General features: G+C 43.6%; 1 protein-coding gene across 15 annotated transcripts in view; it reads right to left on the bottom strand.

Moving 5' to 3' along the window:
• The window catches only part of SORBS2 (sorbin and SH3 domain containing 2), a 228,832-nt gene extending 205,892 nt beyond the window's left edge, over positions 1 to 22,940 (bottom strand). For 8 of the 15 annotated variants that reach the window (XM_066573447.1, XM_066573433.1, XM_066573436.1 and 5 more), the window contains exon 1: positions 21,795 to 22,940. The gene's annotated coding sequence lies outside the window, so the exon portion shown is untranslated. The remainder of the gene's footprint in view (positions 1 to 21,794) is intronic. The other 7 variants (XM_066573443.1, XM_066573442.1, XM_066573444.1 and 4 more) reach the window with 3 other exon arrangements.
• Positions 22,941 to 23,173: the final 233 nt, after the last annotated feature.

Raw genomic sequence — 23,173 nt, 5'->3', positions numbered from 1 at the left:
AGCTTTACTTTCCCTGCTGCCCAGACTGCTTTATTGTTGCTCTAAATACTCAGCCAAAATTGCAGTGGTGTAATGAAGGAGAATTAATTTGGAGTATTGACAAGAAATGTGACAGCGGAGGCATTTGCACTGTTGACTGCACAGTTATTCCTCTTAATGATTATGATTCATGGGAAACAAATGCAGGAAAAGCCCAGCTGCTTTCCACAATGATTCCAGTTATTGTTGCTCCGGCATGGATTGTGCACAGGACACTCCATTATTTAGTACTGAAAACCACTTAGGACAACATAACGTATGAAATGTACATTCATCTTAATTACTGAAGAGCCCGTGTTATATCACTACAGTACGCAGAATTACATTACAATATCTCACCGCTCTGACGAGGGATATAAGGGGGAAGCGGACGATCCAAGGATTCCTCCTAATTCACACTATGCAGAATTGTGTCCATTGCGTCCATGCTAGCACATCATCCAGCTGGTGGTTTCAATCTCCACAGGACGCAGATTTCCAATCGGATCACACATAATGCAGTATGTTCCAAACCTGCTTTCGCAATTTACCAATCATACTCACGAATGTGAATTAAAAGGCAGTTCTGGAAAACAGGCGTCACGCCAACAAGTTCTGCCTAACAAAGGCTCTCTTCTGGGGCCTCCAGGTGGTATTGGTGGCGTAAAACCTGCCTTTCTGAAGTGTCCTTTAATTCACTTGTTTGTGAGTATGAATAATAAATTTATGTGAAAGCAAGTTTGGACTATACTGCACTATATGTGATCTTCCCTCTAGCATTTCATGCCGGTTGGAAACCTGCATCCTGTGGAGATTGGAACCACCAGCTGGATTATGTGCTAGCAACCACATGGATGCGATTCTGCAGTGTGAATTAGGAGGAATCCTTAGATTGGCTGCCTCCTCTTTATTTCCCTCATCAGAGCGGTGAAATTGTAATGTGCTGCAGATAATATGACTACTTTCTGTTAATCACTTGCTACAAAATCATTGCTACAATGTGAAGCCCATGGTTTCCAATGGGGTCTTTCACATGAGTGATGTTCTGTAGCAAGATTGTGTGGCCCGTGTGGATGCAGCCTCAAGGCCATGTTCACACGAGGCGGATTTACTGTGAATTTTACCGTGCAGACCCTCTGCACAGAAAATCTGGAGCATAATACAATAGCAGCAAAGTGTAAAAGAAATTGAAAATCTCGTCCATATGCTGCGGGAAAAAATCCTCACAAAACTCATGCAGAAATTAACATGCGGTGCAAAATTCAAATCGCCGTTTAAATCACCTCTTCTTGATGAGGGAGTGAATTCCACACCAAAATCCGAGTTAAAAACTGCAACAAAATTTGCACCAAATGCAGCAGGTTTTGATGCAGACTTTCAGCTGTGGAACTGAAGCTGTATGTCCGCTAGGTTCCTAGAAAAAATGATGTAATTATCTTTTTTACATTGAGATTTCCTTTTCATGCATTTAGAAAGCCTTATACTTGGTTTGCAGGTTCTCCTATATTCAAGTTTCTGTCTCGGAGGCGTTCACAGCACTGGTCAGCTGGTCTCTCTCATGAAAGTACACAAGCTCAGCTCCCTGCTCCACACCGACAGAGCATTGCTTTCTGGATGCGGGGCTTGGATGACATCATTTAATGTCTGTGATTGTTTAACGCAGCGCCGGCTTTCATTGGCTGACGCCGTGCTGAGTTAGCCAATCAGAGCCTTCTGGAGGCGGGGCATTCAAGCCCTGAATCGAGAAAGCAATGCTCTGCCGGCGTGGAGGACGGAGCGACAGCCTGCAGCAGCGCTGCAGATCATCGCAGAACGCTGCGGGAGGTGAGTATTGATTTTTTTTTCTACAGGTAGTTAGTCCGGCGTATGAGACGACAGGTAGTTCGTTTCCCCATTGAAATGCATTGGAACGCATTAATGCCTTACAAGCTCCGTCTCAGAACAGATTAAACTCGTATGTCAAGGCACCACTGTATATCCCAAACTCTATATTTTAACTGGAAAAATTGTGGGCCGTCTTATATGCCGGAAAATACGGTACTTAGAAAAAGTCCTCATTTCCAAAAACACATTGATGAAAAAAAGATTGTAAAAGGTGTGCATAGCATTTAAAGTGAATGTGGTTGATTAGGATTATGCTTAAATTTTAATCCATATCCATATCAGAGTTCAGATCATCATTCATCGTTTAGGCTGCATAGAATCCTGAACGATGATCGTTCAGTGTAAACAGCAGCTGTTCAGAACTGAACAGCCGCTGTGTTAAGTGAATGGAGAGGGACAGGGGTGAGCGAGGAGTAAAATCTCCTCCAGCCATCCCGGCCCCCTGCTGGCCGCTCTATCAGAGAGCCAGCGATACTCGCTCCTGTGTAACAGAAGGGGAGCAATAATGTGCAGGGATTTGTATCGGGCATTGTTTGCCTGACATTCATCCCGTGTCAATGGGGCTTTAGTTGCATTCATTATCTTCACAATCCCCCCCTTTCGTTGCTTCTGAAATCTTGAGGTGCTGCAGAAACAAACTAAGGGTATGAAGAGGGAGTGGGTAATTGAGGCCAAATTAAGGCCTTGCTACTATATATCCTGCCTAGTTGTAGGTTCATTGAGAACTGTATGAAGTCCTGCATCTGGTGAAGTAACTGCTAGGCCGCTGTGCCTCAGACATGGCACTTCCTACAGAACCTGACTTGACCTTGTACAAATCTTTACATGGTGTGAACAAATTATCCTTGGCTTGTGACAATGTCACATGAAATAAACCCAAACTTCAAATTAATATCCTATAAGTAGCCATTTCCTATCTTACACGGTATCAAAAGATTATGTTCTAAAAGAGCAACTTGTATTGGGAAGCACGACAAAGAGGTTTAGCAGAAGAATGAAACCATTCGTAATTGTTACCTTACAATATCAGCATTTGTGTGATAGGAATAACAAGTCATTAAACAGATGGTGTTTAATTGCTATTAGTTGGGATTAACATACCAGAAAGCCTTAGTCAACTGCAAATCTTCACACGGTGAAAGAAGGAACAAGAAGCATTTCTTCGAAAAAGATGGCAGCCTGGTTCTTTTTGGGAATACGCTGCCGCACAGAGAAATGCCCCGCCATGCATACAGGATGATTTTGTTGCAAAATTATGCACTTTTCTGGGTATATTAGAAGCAAGATATGCAGCTTTTGGTGTGATATGAAAGCCTGGTAAAAGCGGAAAACCAGTATGTGAAGCTAATTTTTAAGACGTTATCACGTGCACAGAAACTGCTTTGTGTCGTTGTTGTTTGTGTTCTCGCTGCAGCCTTTTTTATCATTTAACTTTTTTCCTCCTGACTTTTAAAAAATCATAACATTTTCATTTTTCTGGTGGCATGAAACCTTTTTTGTAGAACGAGTTGCATTTCTCATTTAAAGTACCTTACAATGTGATTATGCTGATACCAAATGTGTAGAGTTTTATTACGTAGTATTGCTTAAAAAAAATAAATTACCATTTCAAAAATTTTTTGCTTGCTATCACTATCTTTTTTTCTATTTCGTTGTTCATGGGGTTGTGTGAGGGCTCATTTTTTGTTGTGTGACCTGTGCTTTTTAATGATATCATTTTAGCGTACATTTGGCTCTTTAATCACTTTTCATTAAATTTTTTCTTGGAGATGGGGGGGATCAAAAAAAAAAAAAACTTCTGTCACTGACTGGACTATTTACTCCATTAAAAAAAATGTAATGAAAAGGAATGAAACTTTCTGATTATTGAAAACCCACTGAAGTCAATGGGGAAAAATGAATCTGTTTTTTTGTGCTCCAAAAATGGAACAGACAGGTAGACGTGAACGAGCCGGTATACTACCGTGCAGCTAAGCTGCAGTCACTGATAGACAGCTGAGCTAAAAAGGAGCCAAGATAATTATTAGCTGGTAAGCTTTACCTATCAGCGGCACTACTCTTTACCTGGGCCAGAGTGAACTGCTTCTTTGCACACCAGGTGAAAAAGGCTGTTCTGTACAGACCCTAATGAAGCTCCTGTCCTCACCACAGGAAGTGATTTACATCTTCTAGCAGCTCTTTTTATATATAAGGACTTGCTTTATCTGTATTAGTTATCTGCTTTATTTCCTTTGATCTTGATTTTGTATTACTTTCGGTTGACATTTTGGGGGTTTTGGAACCAATTACCAGTTTTCCAGAGTTATAGTTTCAACATATGATATTTTCAGCATACAATGGTCAACACGGAAACAATTAATATTGTACGGAGAGATCACTGTACTCTCAAAATCAGGGATATACTGGAAGTTTCATTAAATTACCCTTTCTGGAAGAAACCTGAACACATAGTACAGTAGCTACCCCACTCATCAGGGATTTCAAATCATGCAGTAACCTCTTTTATGTTCCTATGTAGGTTATATTCCGGCAGCTAACCCAAGCACTATTGTTTTAATGAGAATGTAATAAAAACAAAATTAATTACATTTACATCTGGGAAGTTTTGCCCTAATTAACAGATTTATATAAAAGAATTACTCTGCCAGCCAGAATGGTACCAATTACCAAGAGATTTTTCCAACATAATAACTATTAACCTTTTCATGTAAAATATTAAAAAATCTTTAGCAAATTTTTGTCACTGAAAGTTTTCATATATGCTGTATATGCACCGCTGAACTAAAACATTAAAACCATGTGCCTAATATTGTGTAGGACAAAACAGCTCAGACCTTGTGAGACATGGATTCCATCATATTTCTGAAGGTAGCAGCTGCTTTAAGTCCTGTAGGTTGTGAGACGGGTCTTTCATGGCTTGGACTTGTTTGAGATCTGGGGAATGTGAAGGCCAAGCCATCACCTCGAACACTTTATCATGTTCCTCAAACTATCCCTGCACATTTTTTGTACTGTGGCTGCTCCCAGGAAGAAATACCGCTCCCATGAAGGAGTTTTCTCAGTCTGTAATTACTTAGGTAGGTAGAGGTGGTAAGTCTCAAAGTAAACATCCACATGAATGCTACGACCCAAGATATCACACATCCTCTTGATTTCATGATGTGAAAGAAAATGTGATTCATTAGACCCGTCCATTGCTCAATGGTCCAGTTCTGATGCTCGTGTGCTTATTGAAGGCGTGGACAGGGATCCCTGACCAGTCTGCAGCTACACAGCAATCTGCCGTGCTCTGTGTGTTCTTAAACCCATCATAAGCAGCATTAATTGTTTTCAGCATTTATGGGATCAGACCAGACAGGCTAGGTTTCGCTCCTCATGCACATCAATGAACCTTGGATGCCCATGACCAGTTGCCAGTTCACCAGTTGTCCTCCCTTGGACCACTTTTGGTAGGTACTAACCCCCGCACACTGGTACTACCTCACAAGACCCGCATTTTCTGGAGACGCTCTGACACAGTCGTCTTGCCAATACAAATTGGTTCTTGTCAAAGTCGCTCAGATCATTACACTTACACATAATTGCTATCTTCAACATTTCAACTTCAAGAACTGACTTCACTTGTATCTGACTCCTTGACTTGTGCCATTGTCGCAAGATAATGTAATTCACTTCACCTGTCAGTGGTTTTAATGTTATGGCTAATCGGCATGTGTATGTGATGTAAACACACAAGAAAAATGCTTGGTTACAAGTGTGTAAATATTTATCCAATATCCAGCAAACTTGCTTGTCCAGTATTTGCTACAATGTTTCCGTAACACACTGGAACGGAGAGAGCTACACAGATGCAAACTCCATTCACTCTCTGTCAGAATGTGGTGACCATCTTACCAGGTGGAACTGCAGTCAGGGAACTTTCTTCTCTCTGGGCATATTTATATGTAGCAAATCAGTTCCATCCATCTGAATGTCTAGAAGCCTCTTTCATATGAACAAGACAGTCACAGAAACTTCTCCAAAAAATCTGCTGCGCGTAAATTCGCCATTATTGTATTTCACGTATTAGGACAGCCGTTCCCACTCCATAGTTCTTCTTTTCTAGTGCCCTACCACTTGTGCCTTCTGTGCCCACTTGGATCACTACTCAGAAGAAACACAATTTTGTGCCTATAGAACTTTGTTATTAGTCAACATCCTCCATGGAACAAACAGGTGTGCAGGTGACTCATTAAAGGGGTTGTCTCGCGGCAAACATCAAAATTTTACCTTACCCCATTCCCCCTGTCACCCCCCTGGCATAAAATAGCAAATTAAAGCGGTTTTTAAACCGCTTGCTACTCACCGATCCGACGAAATAAGGAGTTATAAAAATCTTCTCCCAAAGACGGCCGCCGGTCCTTTCCCAGGGATGCACTGCGGTTTTCTCCCATGGTGCACCGCGGGTCTTCTCCCATGGTGCACCATGGGCTCTGTGCGTTCCATTGCCGATTCCAGCCTCCTGATTGGCTGGAATCGGCAAACGTGACGGGGCGGAGCTACGATGACAACGTGGTGACCAGCTCTCCGGCACGAGCGGCCCCATTCACCAGCCAGAAGACCGCACAGCGCAAGCGCGTCTAAAAATGCCAGAAGACATTATAATTAGATGGATCCATGGCGACGGGGACGCCAGCAACGGAGCAGGTAAGTGAATAACTTCTGTATGGCTCATATTTAATGCACGATGTACATTACAAAGTGCATTAATATGGCCATACAGAAGTGCTGAACCCCACTTGCTGCCGTGAGACAACCCCTTTAAGCACATGATGTCCAGAATTTTGCAGATTCTTAATTTGTGCAATGTCATGTTTAAGGGAATTTGTCAGCTTTAACCTAACCACAATAAAGAACCTCATTAATTAAAGGGAGTCGGTCAGCTCGAATATGTGGCCCAAACTGCAGGCATCATCTTATAGAGCAGGAGGAGCTGAGCAGATTGAAATATGTGATTCATTATAACTTGTGTTCTATTCATTTATATCTCTGCTCATTCTGAACTGAACAGTCCAATGAGCGGCCCTAGCAGTGATTGACAGCAATCTGCGTATGACTGTACAGACAGCTGCAGCTGTCAGTCACTGATAGCTCCGCCCATTGGACTGTTCAGTTCAGAATAAGCAGAGATATAAATGACTATTATACAAGTTATAATGAATCTTTCCCCATCAAACTATATATTAATCTGCTCGGCTCCTCCGGCTCTATAACAGGATGCCTGCAGTTTGGACAACATGTTTGAGTTGACAGATTCCCTTTAATTCATGATGTTCTTTATTGTGGTCTCCGTTTCTAACAACAGAAAAGTGTGAAGACAATTCTCAATGCTGCATACTAAGAAACAGTCGGCTATGTAAGTACGTTAAGGTGTAAAGTTTTATTTTTATAATTTATAAATGAAATAAAACAAGAACTTATTTTACAGCAAACATAATCCACATATAATTATCAGAATAATAGCTGTGGATTTTCTTGAAATTTAAACAAATCACACAGAGAAAAGCTGTAAATCTGCTAAAAGAGCTGAAAATAGCAGCGCGCCAATCTAACCTCTGATCTCAAATCATGGTTATTAAACACTTGCTATAACAATACATTTTATGACTGACCGTTATGAGGTAGCTGTTTTGGTAATAAGAGGTTCTCTTATATGTTGGATTGGTATTGGTATTGTGTTAAAACATTCATTTTTTACTTTTGCAGCCATGAATGTATTATACTGACAAAGGGTGATTATTTGATTTCATATGATTCTATTGCATTTTTGTAGAATTTGACAGCTCCAGAAATAAATTAGGGGTTTCCAAAACTACACAAAGAAGACGCTTTTTGTCGCAGCACACTTCTGGGGTTTGGGTCGTATTTCGGAATGCGGAGGTAAAAGAAATGAAAACAAAACTTCTACATCCTTAGGGCTCGGTCAGATATTAAAAAGAATGCATGTTTCTATTTAGCCACGTAATAAACAGAGTGAGTAATAAACCACGCTTCTATAGAAACTAATAGGTTGCTATGGAAGCGCTCACATGGACCCTTTTTAGAAGCGCAGAATCTGCGCTTCTGAAAAAAAACAGCGAGTACCGACTTGCCTGTCATCTCCGTAGTGCGCGCTGTCCAGGGTGCTTACCATAGGCTCCTATGGGAGCCGTGAAAGCAGGCTGCCCGCACCATGGACGTGTGACTGGGCTGCTCCACGAAGTTAGAGACAGCCCGGGCATGCGATCTCTTCCTGCATGTCAGGAGCGTGGTATTACACGTTGCTTACAAGCGTGTAAACCACACTCGTCTGACCGTGGCCTTACAGAGGTTGTCTCACAAAATATAGGTTTTATCATATCAGCAGAATAGGTGACAACTAACTGATCACTCGGGTTCTGACCAATTGGGGAGATGGGGGCCTGGAGTGTACTCAACTGAATAGAGTGATAGTCACACATGCACACCACTGCACTATTAATTTCAATGTGACGTATAATAGCCGAGTTCAAACACTCGGCTATCGTCAGGGTCCTACTGAATGCTCTGGGCCCTCATTCTCGTGATTAGCAGGGTTCCCAACAGTCATACCCTTAATGATCAGCTAAGGTACAACCCCTTTAAGGCCAACCCAACCTCTGGGAACACAGTCTTATGGTATGCCAAACTTTTGCTTATATTCCTTTTCAGTGTGCCTCCAGTTTATAATACTTCTGATATGCCATGAAAATACGTCAGCTAGAGATTAGCTAGAATTCCATCTGGAGTATACTTGGGAAGAACCTCCAGGTTGGATATCTGAAGCTAAAGCCAGTGGGGAAAGTACTAGACTGTTATAGCGATTGGTGAGGCAATTTTCCTTGGATCCCCAGTGCAGTGAACGTGACATCAGCTGTATTTGTCACAAACATAACTTAGAGGGTTAACTTGTGTTCACACCGGTGTCATAACTTCTGTTCATAAAGGCAAGCTCACATGAGCGTAATTTAACAACGTGTTAAGAACATGTAATACTCAGTGAATGGAGTCAATGAAAGTACATTAATTTTTATTGATCCATTCACACTTTCATATATACATTGCATATAATACACGCGTTAAAAAGAACACATGTTCTATATTGCCCCATAATAAACAGAGTGGGTAATAAAAAAAGCAACAAAGCGCATGACAGCATGTGTGAATTACGCTGTCATGCGCAGTCCAAAATCACTGCCATACGTGGCGATAGGCCGCCTCACATTATGGTAAAATGCTGCATTTACTGCACACTCATTGTGAGCCTGGCCTAAGGGAAGCCATAATACTGTGCCAGATCTCTCATACGTATAATGGGGTCTGCCAGGGTTATGTTGAAGTTTTCATTTTGATGCTAGCTGAAGCAAGATGGAAACCCCAAAGGACCCCTTGTTGGCAAGCCCAAACACAAGTGTAAACATTGTAGGCTGTGCATCAAAATATGCTGTTAAAAAGTTGCAAATTGTGTATATGACAGCTGAGCAATAAGTAACGAGGGGGCGTATGGCCTCTTGCAGCCTGACGCATTTACTGTCATTTATACTAGAAACTGGCAGACATTATAGTGCAAATCTACAAGGAAGCTGCCTCATTACTGCAGGGGTGCCTTTCATCTCTGCCGCGGCTGTCACAGCCGGGGCAGGAGATTGCGTGTTCTCCCAATGTTTTTAATAGGGTTGGCGCCACTGCCACCGGCCACATTCACAACATGTGGAACAGGGCTGAAGAATTCCGCTGCCACAGCTGTCACAGTCGAGGCAGGAGATCGCATTGTTCTCCGCTGTTTTCAAGGGGGCCAGGGGCAGAAGTGTCGGCTCCACCGAAATCAATGGGAGACGATTGCTGATGGAATACCCTGATGCAGCTGTCACAGCCACATAAGGGGATCGTGATGGTTTTCCATTGGTTGTTGAAAACAATGGGGGATATCGCTAAAAGAAAGAACATGCTGCGATTTGCTTTCTGCATCGCAACGCAGTGCTATGCAGGAAAACATCACAGATGTGAATGAACACATTCAAAAGAATGGGTTTTATATTTCTTGCAACACACAAATCTCACACGCTTTTACCGCCAGTGTGAAGGCACTCTAAGGCCTCGTTCATGCGAGCGTTTTTACACAGCTATTTAGGCGCAATAAAACGTGGTCCGAAAATCGCAACCATGTAAAGCATTAGAGTCCAATGCATTCATTCACATGGCCGAAAAAAAATTGCACCATCAAAACGTAAAATCGGTCGCCGATTTTTCAAGCTGCATCAAAAGATAGGTCTTTTGACCTATCTTTTGATGAAAACCGCAGGAAGCTCCCATAGACTCCTATGGGAGCTGAAAAAAAGAGAGGGAGTTTACCTGCGTCTGGCGCTCGGAAAAAAAAATGGCTGGCTCTATTTAAGCATTAGAAGTCATGACAAGCATTCCTGCTGACCGACAGAATTCCGCGCTGCAATGTATTTTTCACACGATACGCCCATGTGATTGGACGAGAAAACGCTAATTAATCTCAGGACTCGATCACGGCTATTCTTCATTTATGTGATTTTCAGCCGCAATGCGGCTGACATAAAGACGCATCGCCCCCGTGAATGACTGCTTGAGGTGCTTTTAGACAGAACAATTATCGTTCAAACAAGCGAAAGCAAATGATTATCGTTTGGTCTAAATGCGAGCCAACGGTGAACTATAATTATTCACTTTTCGGTCGTCGTTCCTTTTATGCAGGCATAAAAATCATGGTTGGCTCGTTCACTTATTGTTCGATTTAAACAGCGCTCGTTCAGTCCCTATATTCGCTTATACAGTGTGAAAAGATGTGAAAGACTGAACGAATCTCGTTTGTACGAGCTAACGATGTATCTGCCTGTCTAAGCTGGCTGCGTGAGAGAGAAAGAGTTAGCGATGACGTCACTTGCTCATTCGCTCGTTCAATCATCGTCTCGTCTACAAGGACCCTTACAGTGCTAATGACATTTGGTCTGTAGAGGTAGGGAACTTACTGACTCCTCATGAACTCATGCTTACAGTATGCTCTCACTTTCAGCGTAATACAGTTATAAGAGGCAGGTAAATGTAACTTTCTACATTAGGTTACCATGCTGTACACACTGCCAAATCCAACAAAAACAGAAAACTGCGAATACACCGGTAACCCACTTGTGTATACATGCGTCACTGGGTTGATGAAGGCTTGTACTGTTCTGTGGCAGTGGATCTTATTAAGGAAGGGTAAGGAGAACTGGCTATGTTTTTTTAAGTTATTTTCCCAATCTATTTGACACCACCTTTGGAAAGTTTACAAAGGCATCACTGTGTCGCCAAAACCTGCACAAAATGTTACTGTTTGCTGATCTGAGCCCAGAGGTAAATTGAAGCAAATAAAAGGCATTCCAGTTTTCCCATGAGACTCTTTTCTTGTAGCTGAATATGGGCAGCTATGAATGGCCTGTGTCTACCTTCCATGACCTTCACTGTACTCGACTTATTAAGCAACGGTCAGCTGGGAAAACAAGAAGCGTCTTGAGCCAAGCTTCGCAGAAGGCACCAAATAAAGTCTGGCCAATCATGTGAAAATCTTAAAAACTATTTGCAGAGGGAATTACATAAAATCATGTCTCGCTGCCATCAGCATGTAATGTAACCATTTTCCAGGCATACATAGTGTCAGTTATGAGCGGCTAAAAATATATAAAGGAGTCAATGTTGTTCTTTAATTTGTTATACTGCTAATGTCACGGGGATTTGTTTTATCTACACTTACAGAGCGAAGTACGGTGCAGTACTACTGATAAGCTGGCGGGCACAATGGCGTACCTCTTACGGCTTGTTTTGTATGCTATGGCATATTCCCCGCTGTTCAGAAGGTGGATTGAGGACTGTGACTCGCCGAAACAGAGCATATTTGCGCATGAACAAGGTTTGCAGAGGGCAACAAACAGGCTATTGCGTGCGTGTCAGCGCATAGTACTGTAATTTATGCGATTGCCGGCTAGTTCACACGCGTGCGATCCTCCTTTCCTGTGAAATAGAATGGCTATTTAAAGCCTAATAAGGGCCCGGCTGTCTTCTTTGCCCTGCGTTTTCCGCCAGTCACACCCTTCTCCTTGCTTTTTTGACCCTGCCATAGACTCCTATGATAGCTTGCTGCATAAAGATAGGGCAGGTCCTATCTTTTATTGCGTGTAGTAATTGAAATCAATGGATTCTATTGTCACATTTTGCAAACAGTTTAGTCTATTGAAGCCGTAAACCATGACTCTGATGCAGAATTCACGCCTTAGGCCATTTTCACAAGGCTGAGAAAATCGCGCAAGATTTGTACCTTGCAACACGCGATATCGGGTCTAGTTTCATAGCCTGGTATCGCATTTGCCCGTGTTAAATTTGCCTTAGGGCTTACACAGGTGACCGTGATTTTGTCCCATCTTACTGGCGTGAAAATCATGCCTGCAAAATGGAATGTGGCAAAACCATTAGTTTCAATGGTTTTCCTTTAGCTAGCATGATTCTCATGTGTTAATACTACACGCAAGAAAAGATAGGACTTGCCCTATCTCTCTTCCACATGTGAGAAAAGATAGGGCAGGACCCATCTTCTTGCTTTTTTTTTTTTTTTTACCCGCGCAATAGCGTGAAATTTGAACTGTCAAAACCAAAAAGGATTTTGACTGGTTCATGTGCTAATACGCTCCATAGCACAGCGTGTATTTGCACATGTACCCTTCTGTTTAAGGCCTTAACCTATATAGTGCGGATTTTTACTGTGCGTGGAAAAAGCAGCAACACACTGCTTCTTCACCCAAAATCCACATCAGGATATCCGTACTCAGATTAGCTGCATGGAAAAAGGCCTATGCACTTGTGGATCTGCATCAACTGCATGTGCAAATGTGTGGCAGAAAGCGGTGGCATCATTTGCATATACATATCACACAGGAGTGTCTGAGCGCTGTATACTTACCTCGGCAACTGGACTGCCCTGTCTGATGCCTTTCAGCAGTAATCAGTAATTTTTGCAGGAGATGATGCTCAATGACACTTTTTAGGGATTTTACCCATGTGATGGTTTTATTGCCCTATTTTTTTTCCTTTAGCTACCAAAATTATTTTGGCTGCTTTTTTTTTACCGAGCTATTTTTTTTAAATCTTATTTTTGCTTACATTTTTTTCAATTTTTTAGTTTTATTGGGGTTAAAATACCCAAAAATATTTTTACTACTTTTATAGTTTTTTTTTTTAAATTAGATTAGATAAAGTACAGGCACGGGTTCCTCGTTTTGTTTCGGATGTTTTGATATAAAATATGTATAGTTTTAGATTATAGGGCGCATACGGCAACGGTTTTGGTTGGCATCGGCGATGGGTCATTTTCTTTTTTATGTATATCTTTTTAATTTTATTCGGTTATTTTTTTACTTACTTTTTAACTATATTTTTTACCATCTATCGATGTCATATAAGGGGTTTATTCACATGGTCTTTAGTTTTTTTTATTTTACACTTTTGCACTGTAGCTGGGGCATCCATAGGAGAACCAGTTACAGGGGGAAAATATCCCCCTGTAGTGACAATAGTCACTACCAGAGCTGATCAGGGTCTACTAGGACCCTACAATCCTACTGTAACAGAGGAGCACCCAGCAGTCATGTGATCGCCAGGTTGCATAGTGGAAGTTATACTTCCACTTTCTATTAAACAGTGCTATGTACCCGGGGAGGAGTGCTATGTACCCGGGAAAGGAGAAGGCAGAAGTAGTTAAAAACCACTTCTCCCTTCTCTTCTGGGTACTCTGCTGTGTCTGGTTTTAATCCCACGCTGTACCTCTGTTTAAATCGGTGGGGGTTAAAGCTCAGATCTTGGTGATTGATCGCTCGGTGCTGCCATTGGCTGCAGTGTCTGTAATGTCCCATAAACCAAGCGCGACTGCAGCCTGTAAACACACACAGGCACGGAACACGGGTGCGGGACACAGCGGGAGTGCATGGAGAACTAGTTGTACTGAACCTAGAACTCGGACAACCTTTGCAATAATAACGATTATACTGCATCACAAAGACAATGAGCCTTAGTAAGGAAAGCCGTGAGATCACTTTAAAGAGGACTTGTCATGGCATCAAGTCATAACTCTGCAGTCACAGCTCAGCTGACACTAACCCCATTCTTTTTTCTGCTCACCTACTGTTGCTTGGACCGGCTCTTCCGGTCTGACTTCTGGCACTGTTAATGTGTCAAGAGGACGATCCCCACCACTCACTTTCAGTGGGTGTCATTGGACTGGCAACCAGATATGTTTACACACATTTTATATACCGCACATTTCCTGCTGCAGATGTATTATCCTACAGGCCAAGTGGATGAGATTTAGGTCTCCTTCACACTGGCGAGGGCGGTATCAGGCCGTGATTCATGCCCCAATATCGCCCTCGCAATCCTTTTGAAAACCCCTGGGTGCAAAACGTTTTCACATGGAAACAGTTTTGCATTCCTGAGGGGGGTCCCTACAGCCGCGGCAGGAGATCTCCTACTGTTTTCAATGGGGCCGGCCCCATTGAGAACATGTGGAAACCCCTGGATGCGACAGCCTCATATCCCTGCAGGGCTAAAGAAATCCCCCCGCTGCAGCTGTCACAGCCGCGGCACGGAATCGCGATCTTGTCCCAGTGATTTAAATGGGGCTGACGCTGTTGACGCCGGCCCCATTGAAATAAATGGGCTAAGATGCTGCTAATTTTTTTTTCACGCAGCATTGCAGGAGTGAAAACATCACTAACGAAAATGAAGCCATTAAAAAAATCATTTGTTTCCTAATCATGTGCTTTCACTTACCTCTCGCATTGCACACTTTTTTTGCCAGTGTGATGCTGGCCTTAAAGATTTTCTATTTTATTTACATGCAGTAGAAAAAACTGCAGTGTAAACTGAGCCGCTGCGCGGATTTTAAATCTGCAGAGTCAATTTATGCAGAAGTTTTTCAGCATGGATTTTACCTCTGCAAGGGAGGGAATGAAATCAGCAGCAAATGTGCACCAAAAGCCATGACACGTGTAACACACGAGGATTTAGCCTCAGATTTTTTGCAGATTTTCCGCTGCAGACAATATGCCCCTTGTGGATGTACCTCTTCTGTTTAAGTAGCTGTTGGATGCAGAGAATATATTCCTGCGGTATCGGAGCCTCCCACTGATATTACATACAAAGCATCGCTTCAAAATGATCACTATTCACAGGACGTTTTCCATCAATACATTGAACTAGTCTACTGCACATCCCAGGCAGCAGGAAAACCTGTCACCTCACATTGTTATGCCAGTGAAGTGAAGCTCCACCTTTGTAGTCATTTATTTTCTAAACGCAGCATGTAAATATAGTTGGAAACATTCCATTTAGCTGTGGAAAGATTCTTTTACTCCTTCACATTCCTGGCGGCCTGTCAGCAGACTCAGGACACTTCACCACCATGTACTGTATAATCTGGGTAGGTTTGCAAATTGCCTTACAGTTTCGGTTATAGTTTATTCTGTTAAGCTTTAAAGGGAACCAGTCATGTCCACACAGCACCATAAACTATGTTATTGGTGCTATTAGGGGACATGACAGGGAATCGGGGATGTATATTTTTATACTCGCCTGCTCCTGCGATCCAGCGCGCTCACCCACTAAAGTTGGTGCGCTGCATGAAAATCTGCCTCTTTTCAGGGTCCTATCAAGATGTCTAGAGGAGAGCATATGTTGTTCTAAAACCTCTACATACTGCTCAGCATTGATAGTGCCATACCATAGTCACCAATGTAACCCCATAATACCAGAGATGCAGGTTGTTCACCTACATGCTGATAACAAGCTGGATGGTCCCTCTCCTCGAGTCTGCAGGTCCCATACCAATGATGTATTTATTAATGAACTTGGAGAAGGATTGCACAGTAAAATATCTGTATTTGCAGAAGATACAAAACTATGTAAAGTAATTAACACAACAGAGGACAGAATGCAGTTGCAAATTAATCTGGATAAATTGAGGGCTAGGTTAGAAAAGTGGCAAATGAGGTATAACACTGATAAATGTAAGGTTCTGTACATGGGCAGGGGAAATATATGTCACCATTACTCACTAAATGGGAAACCACTGGGAAACACTGACAGGGAAAAGGATTTTAGTAAACTGTAAGCTTAACTGGAGCAAACAGTGCCAGGCAGCTGCTGACAAAGCAAATAGGGATCATGGGGTGCATTAAGAGAGGTCTAGGGGCACATCATGAGAACATTGCTTTTCCTCTTTACAAGTCACTGGTCAGACCACACATGGAATATTGTGGACAGTTTTGGGCAGCGGTTTTCAAGAAGGACAATGAGAGGCAACTAAATAAATCGAATGGGCGGCCTACAATACCTTGAAAGGTTACCAAAATTAGGGGTATTTAGTTTAGAAAAAAGCCGACTGAGGGGCAAACTAATAACTATGTGTAAATATATCAGGGGACAGTAAGGCTGGGTTCACACAGGGCGGATTTGCTGCAGAAATTTCGTCCGGAATTTTGCTGCAGCATATCCGCCTGCGGCCGCTAATCCCGTGCTTAGCCAGCGATGTGGACGAGATTTGTCAAAAATCTCGTCCACATGGGACGAGCCAATCTGTCGCAGCAAAGCCGGCGATGCAGTCACAGATTCCCCGGCCGCAGCATGTCTATTTTGTTTTTTTCATTGCGGCCGGCGCTCCCATAGAGAGCAGCTTGGGCGGCAACGAAAAAAAAAAATAGACATGCTACGGCTGGGGAATCCGCGCTGCAGCGACGTCATCTGCCGGCTTTGCTGCGATGGATTGACCGTCCCGTGTGGACAAGACTTCAAGCCAAGCCGCTCCAAAACCTGCAGCAAAGTGCCACGGATTTTGAAGCTGCGCTTTCCCGGTGGAAATCTCGCGGGTTTTTTTGCTGTGGCAAAACCGCGAGATTTCCGGCGGATTCCGCCCTGTGAGAACCCAGCCCATAGGGATCTCTCCCACTATCTATTTATACCCAGGACTGTGACTGTAACAAGGCATCGCCCTCTACGTCTAGAGGAAAGAAAGTTTCTACACCAACATAGAAGGGCTTCTTCACTGTAAGAGCAGTAAGACTGTGGAACTCTCTGCCTGAGCACGTGGTGATGGCGAACACACTAAAAGAGTACAAGTGGGGCCTAGACGTCTTTTTTGAGTGTAACAATATCACATGTTACAGTCACTAATTTTTTAAGATGGGTTGTTGGTCCGGGGATTATTCTGTTTACCAGATTGGAGTCGGGAAGATTTTTTTCCCTTAAATGAGGAAAATTGGCTTCTGAGGTTTGTTTTGCCTTTCACTGGATCAACATTGGGAGGTAATAGGCTGAACTTGATGGTCATACGTCTTTTTTCAGCCTAAAATACTATGGTACCAATTAGTACAACAGTGAAATACATTAATTTCTAATATTGCTTTGTATCCTAAAGAATAGCAGCAGTATTTGTGAGGGCTTTTATATAGTGAATAATAATAAAACTTAAGATGTGGACAACGGGACTCATGCAAGAATTGTAAATCATCCTTCAGTTCAGTTTATTTCTAATTTTTATTACACTTCCTATATTCCAGAGGAAATTGAAGGTGGACAGGTGGCTAAATAAGGAAGCCATCCTAAATGAGGCCTGGCGTCTCCTGTCCTGGGGATTCCAACCTATAATAATTTGGGATGACTCAAGCAGTTAGTGATACTAGATAGCGCTGTGCACTGAAGAAGCTTTGATTAACAAGACAAGACCAAGGAGCTCTACGTCTGACAATGCAGATAACAATTTCTACTATAGTATACAGAAGTGTGCAAAATAATTGCATTGCACGCTCCATTCATTGTGTCATACTGAAAACAATAAGCAAGCAGCATAAAACCTCCATGAAATGTTATAAATGTTTGTTTAAATTAAATTCATTTTTTTCAACTTTTTGCATTATTTACAATGGTTGACGGAGGTTTCATTCAGCTTGCTCACTGTTTTCGGTGCCAAATACCGAATAGAGCATGTGATGCATTTTTGCACATCTCTGTATATGATGAGGATCGAAGGGTTAGAATGTAATGTTGCAGAAAAATGATACAAGGGTTTCTCTTTTCTCAAGAAAGAGTCTAGGTTCCTTCTTGTAAGTGATTAAATTAGGAATATTAATGCATGCAAGCACCGAAATCCTACCTTTGTGGGATACTATAAAATGTTCATGGGGGCAGGCACTGCACCCAACTATGCCATATCTGTGCCCAAACACAATTACTACTATTATCTAACTTTAACAAACTAATGTTTTTTGGGCCCGCCCGACAATTCCGCAATGACAGGCGTCAGAGAAAATACTATATTTCAACATACCAGATCCTTCTTTTGTGCCAGGTGGTTAGTTGCTGTCTACCTTTCTCTTCCTCTAATCATATGCCGTAAATGAGTGGAATAAACCCTTTTTATGACAAGGTGATCCAAACACTGAATTTCTATTTAAGCGTTTCCACTAAAGGGGTATTCCGGCCAAAATCATTTATCAGCTATCCATCTGAAAAGTGATGTTAGATTGTGGAGGTCCAAGCACTGGGATCCCTACTGATCGTCAGGTCTTCCATCTCCTCAGCCATACGCAGCAGCTCCAATGCAGTGATGATCCAGCATGCACGCTGCTGCTGTCTCCCAATGACAAGAACAGTCTGGCGCTGCAGTAATACTTGCAATGTGCTTTACATATCGCACTTTGACTTTCTCTTGCAAAAGTCATGTTAGATGACGTGAATATGGAGATCGTCAGTTTCCTCCAATTTAAACCTAGTGCTAGACTAAATTTCAATTACAACATAAGGCAGATTTATCAATGTACTGATGCCTCTTTTCTGTTTGGTTCGAGTGCCATATTTATGAAGCAATTGCATATTTTCTAGATTCTAAATCCTATGACTCTTTGAATAAGGCCGCTTTTACACGAGTGCTGTTAATGCTTGTGTAATTACCGGGCAGCACCCGCAAGCCTGCAGGTTCAACCTGGCAACTCTTGGGAAAACGCAAGCGCCAATGGCCACCACTAGCACTTCTGTAGGACTGGCCTCAGCAAAAATGGACCAATCAGCTGGCTTCATGAGACAATCCCTTTAATGGGGTGCTACCAAAAATACAGAGTCATCGCAACCCTTAGGGCTAATGCCCATGGCCAAATTTCCGCCGTGTGAAACCTAATAGCTCAATGTACACGCTGCGGAATTCGGCAGCATGAAATTACGCACAGCATGTCCTATTTGCCGCGGGCATACGCGCAGACGGCTTCCATGGTAGTCAATGGAAGCCGCCCATCATGCTACACTTCTGCTGTAGCACAGCGGAAGTATAGTGTGAATACGCGCCCAGCCTACTGCGTCATGTGATGCTGCCAGCGTGTCATGTGACACCGCTGATGCGTCATGCGCTGTACTGCGCATGCGCGCCAACAGTGTCATGCGGGAGCTACGCAGCTGATCTGGAAGAGAGTATGTTTTTTTTTGCGGGGGGCACCGTGATGGACTCAGCTGCGGAGCCCATCACGGACGTGGGCATTAGGCCCTAATGCAAATATCAACAGAGCCTTAGAGGGGTTGTCCAGTTGTAAACTATTTATGGCCTATTCTCAGGATATGTCATCATTTCATCAATAGTCGATCTTCAGAGATCTATCACTCAAAAACCTGTCTGAGTAGATGTTTGCAGAGATTGGCTCATTGAACTGATTTCTACAGGAAGCAGACAGCCTCATTCTTACTGCAATGGTCAGGCCTGGTATCACAAGCAAAGTTCCCATTCATTTCAGTGGTAACTTTGCCTGTAATACCATTTCAAGCCACTGCAGTTAGAACAGAGCTGTGTACTTAAGCAGAAATCAGCTATATGCATGAGTACACCAGACCAGGAAACAGTTCATTCTGGGTGATCAGTAGGAATGAAAAGGTTAATTAAGAGGGATGTGTTTGGGTGGATACAAACATGGCATAAAAATCAACCACAAATTTAACAACATCAATTAGGGCAGCAAAAAACGCAATTAGTGGATTTGTGGCGTCTTTGTTGCAGAATTGTTTCACAGTTTTCTATGCGGAATCTCACATAGCATTCAAGTCTATGATTAAATTCTGCGTGCAATATCCACGAAAATTGTAGAAAACGTTGTGGAAAGTATTTCCAGGTCATAAAAAAATACATTGCGGAAATAGTTTTCATAAAAGCTTGACAATACAGATGGAAACGGGACAGGAAATATATAAATTTGCAGTCTTTGCATTACGAACATTTACAGTTGCCATGATATGATGGACATAATTATACTACATTATTTGGGGTGAATTCACCTCCGTTAGGGCTGGCAGTTAGAGTAGAGACACTGAATTAAAACGGAAATAAAGCATGGAAACGTATACTTTTGTAAACTTACAGTCAATGGAAAACGTATGGAAATACATGGCTGTATGAATCCTTCCGCTTAAAGGAGTTGTGGGAGTTAAGAATGTCCCTGTCATCGGGCCCCCATACCATAAGTTAAAAAATCAGCAGTTACTCCCCTCTCCCCAATTTGTCCTCCGCCGCCAACTTCGGTCACTTTAGATGCTGAGCCCATCTACAAACAGGCTTCAGCAGTCAATGACAGCGCTGGGCGATCGTGGCTGAGCACTGTCATTGGCTGCTACAGCAGGTTTACTGGATGTCACAACTACCTGTAAACACACAGCAGGGATGACAGCTGTCGGCGGGGAACGAGCAGGAGAGCAGGGAGAGGTAAGTAACCGCTGATTTTTTATTTTAAGGCATAAGAGACCCGGTGGCAGGGGTTTCCATAACTCAGACAACCCCTTTAACATATGTTTTTTTGTGATCAAATGCTTTAAAACAGACTCTGTCACCTACTTTTAACCCCGTAAGCTAAGCATATGGTCAGAAAGTAGGTGAACCGCTGAGTCTGGGGATGTACGTGTTATACTTACCTCCCCAGTCGTTCCCCCGGTGTCAACGCTGAAAGCTGCCACTCAATGCATTGAGCTGCACTGACAAGTAGTCCGCCTGTTATAAAATTAGAACGGGCGGACTACTTAATGTGTCACTCAATGCACTGAGTGGCGGCTTTCAGCGCTGACACCGGGGGACAATGGGGGAGGTAAGTATAACACTTACATCCCCCAACTCAGCGGGTCACCTACTTTCAGCCCGTAAGCTTAGCTTAAAGGGGTAAATGTAGCTGACAGATTCCCTGCAAAGGAAAAAAAATAGGTTAAACTTTATTAAGAAAAGAGAAAACATAAGTTTTTCATATCAAAAAGGATGAAAACCTGTACCGCACATGGGATGTAAAGACGTAAGCGAATGCTTAAAAATGCACGCTTTTTTACACGGCTTTTCCTGTACATTTCTCACGTACGTGAAACATACTTGAAAGTGCGGACAGCCCCTTATAGATCATAGCCGTAACTGAAGTGTGAAGATGCAGGAACGCAGGGATGTAATAAATGAGCTCTCCTAAATGTTACATGCCTGCGGGGCAGCACTCGAATGCTACAGATGCCATCAAAACTGATAACATCCCCCTGCAAAGAAGCCGAGCATCCCTATGGTCCCTTGTGTCACCGGCCTGCATACAGTGGTCACTATGACAGGTACAGTAGCCGCTGTCACTGACAAGCGTCACACTACCTGTCGCCATATAGCCTATATAACCTTGGCCTTACAGAGCGGTCGGTAGGTGTCTCTAATGCAGGGTGCAACTAATCTGCTACAAGTCACAGACATGGCAACATGTGTCAACACACTAATAACAGTAAATAGAAATATTCAGCAATGTGCCACAGCTTATACCCACCTGGCAGGGGCATCCAGGATGGCAGGACAAGTGCGCCTCAGGTACTGCGGTGCTCGGTCTCCACAGCAATCCTCAGGTACTGCGGTGCTCAGTCTCCACAGCAATCCTCAGGTACTGCGGTGCTCGGTCTCCACAGCAATCCTCAGGTACTGCGGTGCTCGGTCTCCACAGCAATCCTCAGGTACTGCAGTGCTCAGTCTCCACAGCAATCCTCAGGTACTGCGGTGCTCAGTCTCCACAGCAATCCTCAGGTACTGCGGTGCTCGGTCTCCACAGCAATCCTCAGGTACTGTGGTTCTCGGTCTCCACAGCAATCCTCAGGTACTGCGGTGCTCAGTCTCCACAGCAATCCTCAGGTACTGTGGTTCTCTGTCTCCACAGCAATCCTCAGGTACTGCGGTGCTCGGTCTCCACAGCAATCCTCAGGTACTGCGGTGCTCAGTCTCCACAGCAATCCTCAGGTACTGTGGTTCTCTGTCTCCACAGCAATCCTCAGGTACTGCGGTGCTGGGTCTCCACAGCAATCCTCAGGTACCTGTATGGCTGTCAGCTCCAAGAGTTGCCCTCAGGTACCTGTATGTTGTTGCTGACCATGCAGCTGTCAGGCACCGGTGCTGCCCTCACATTTACAGTCCCAGGGCTGCCTTTGGCCGTGCAGCCATGTACAAGTCCTGGTGTTGTCCTCCTGCTAGGACTTTTACCTCACAGTATTGCTCCCAGCTATGGAGCTCAGGTGCTCCCAGAACTTCCAGCTCCCAGTGATGCTGTAGCCACTAGTCCGGCTCTCACTGCTGCTGTAGCCGCTAGTCCGGCTCTCACTGCTGCTGTAGCCACTAGTCCGGCTCTCACTGCTGCTGTAGCCGCTAGTCCGGCTGTCAGTGCTGCTGCAGCCACTAGTCCGGCTGTCAGTGTCGTCCCCTCAGGACCCGTCGCCGTCCTCCTCAGGTGCCGCCGTGTTTACCTCAGTGCAGCGGCAGAGCGGGAGTCTCGTCTCCTCCGCGCTGTGTGCAGCCCCGTCAGTGTGTGGCGTGCAGGCAGACTGCACAGAGACCTCCCTTTCTTCCTCTCTCTCCAGGGTCTGCCTATCACACCACACAACATGCCAGCCTGCCGCTGCTACAGGCTAGAGGTGATGCCACAGCACTGAAGGGCACTTTACCTGGCAGGAAGTAACTGGCTGTTATGTCTAAAACCGAAAGTGCAGCGGTTGCCAATAGTAACCATTGGGTTTCAGCTATCACAGCTAAAGGCAACATGTTTTCTGGGCACTAGCTCTTATGGATAAGGAGATACTGGCACAGTGGTAACTGGTATGCCCGTCTGCCTAGTGTGTGTGCCATGTTAACAAGAGGCAATGCCAGAGAGGTACAAAACTTCTG

This window comes from Eleutherodactylus coqui, chromosome 7 (genome assembly GCF_035609145.1).
Source record: "Eleutherodactylus coqui strain aEleCoq1 chromosome 7, aEleCoq1.hap1, whole genome shotgun sequence".
In the NCBI taxonomy this organism is placed as follows: Eukaryota; Metazoa; Chordata; class Amphibia; order Anura; family Eleutherodactylidae; genus Eleutherodactylus; species Eleutherodactylus coqui.
The sequence above is the reverse complement of the archived record's forward strand: the minus strand, read 5'-3'. Positions and strand labels throughout refer to the sequence as shown.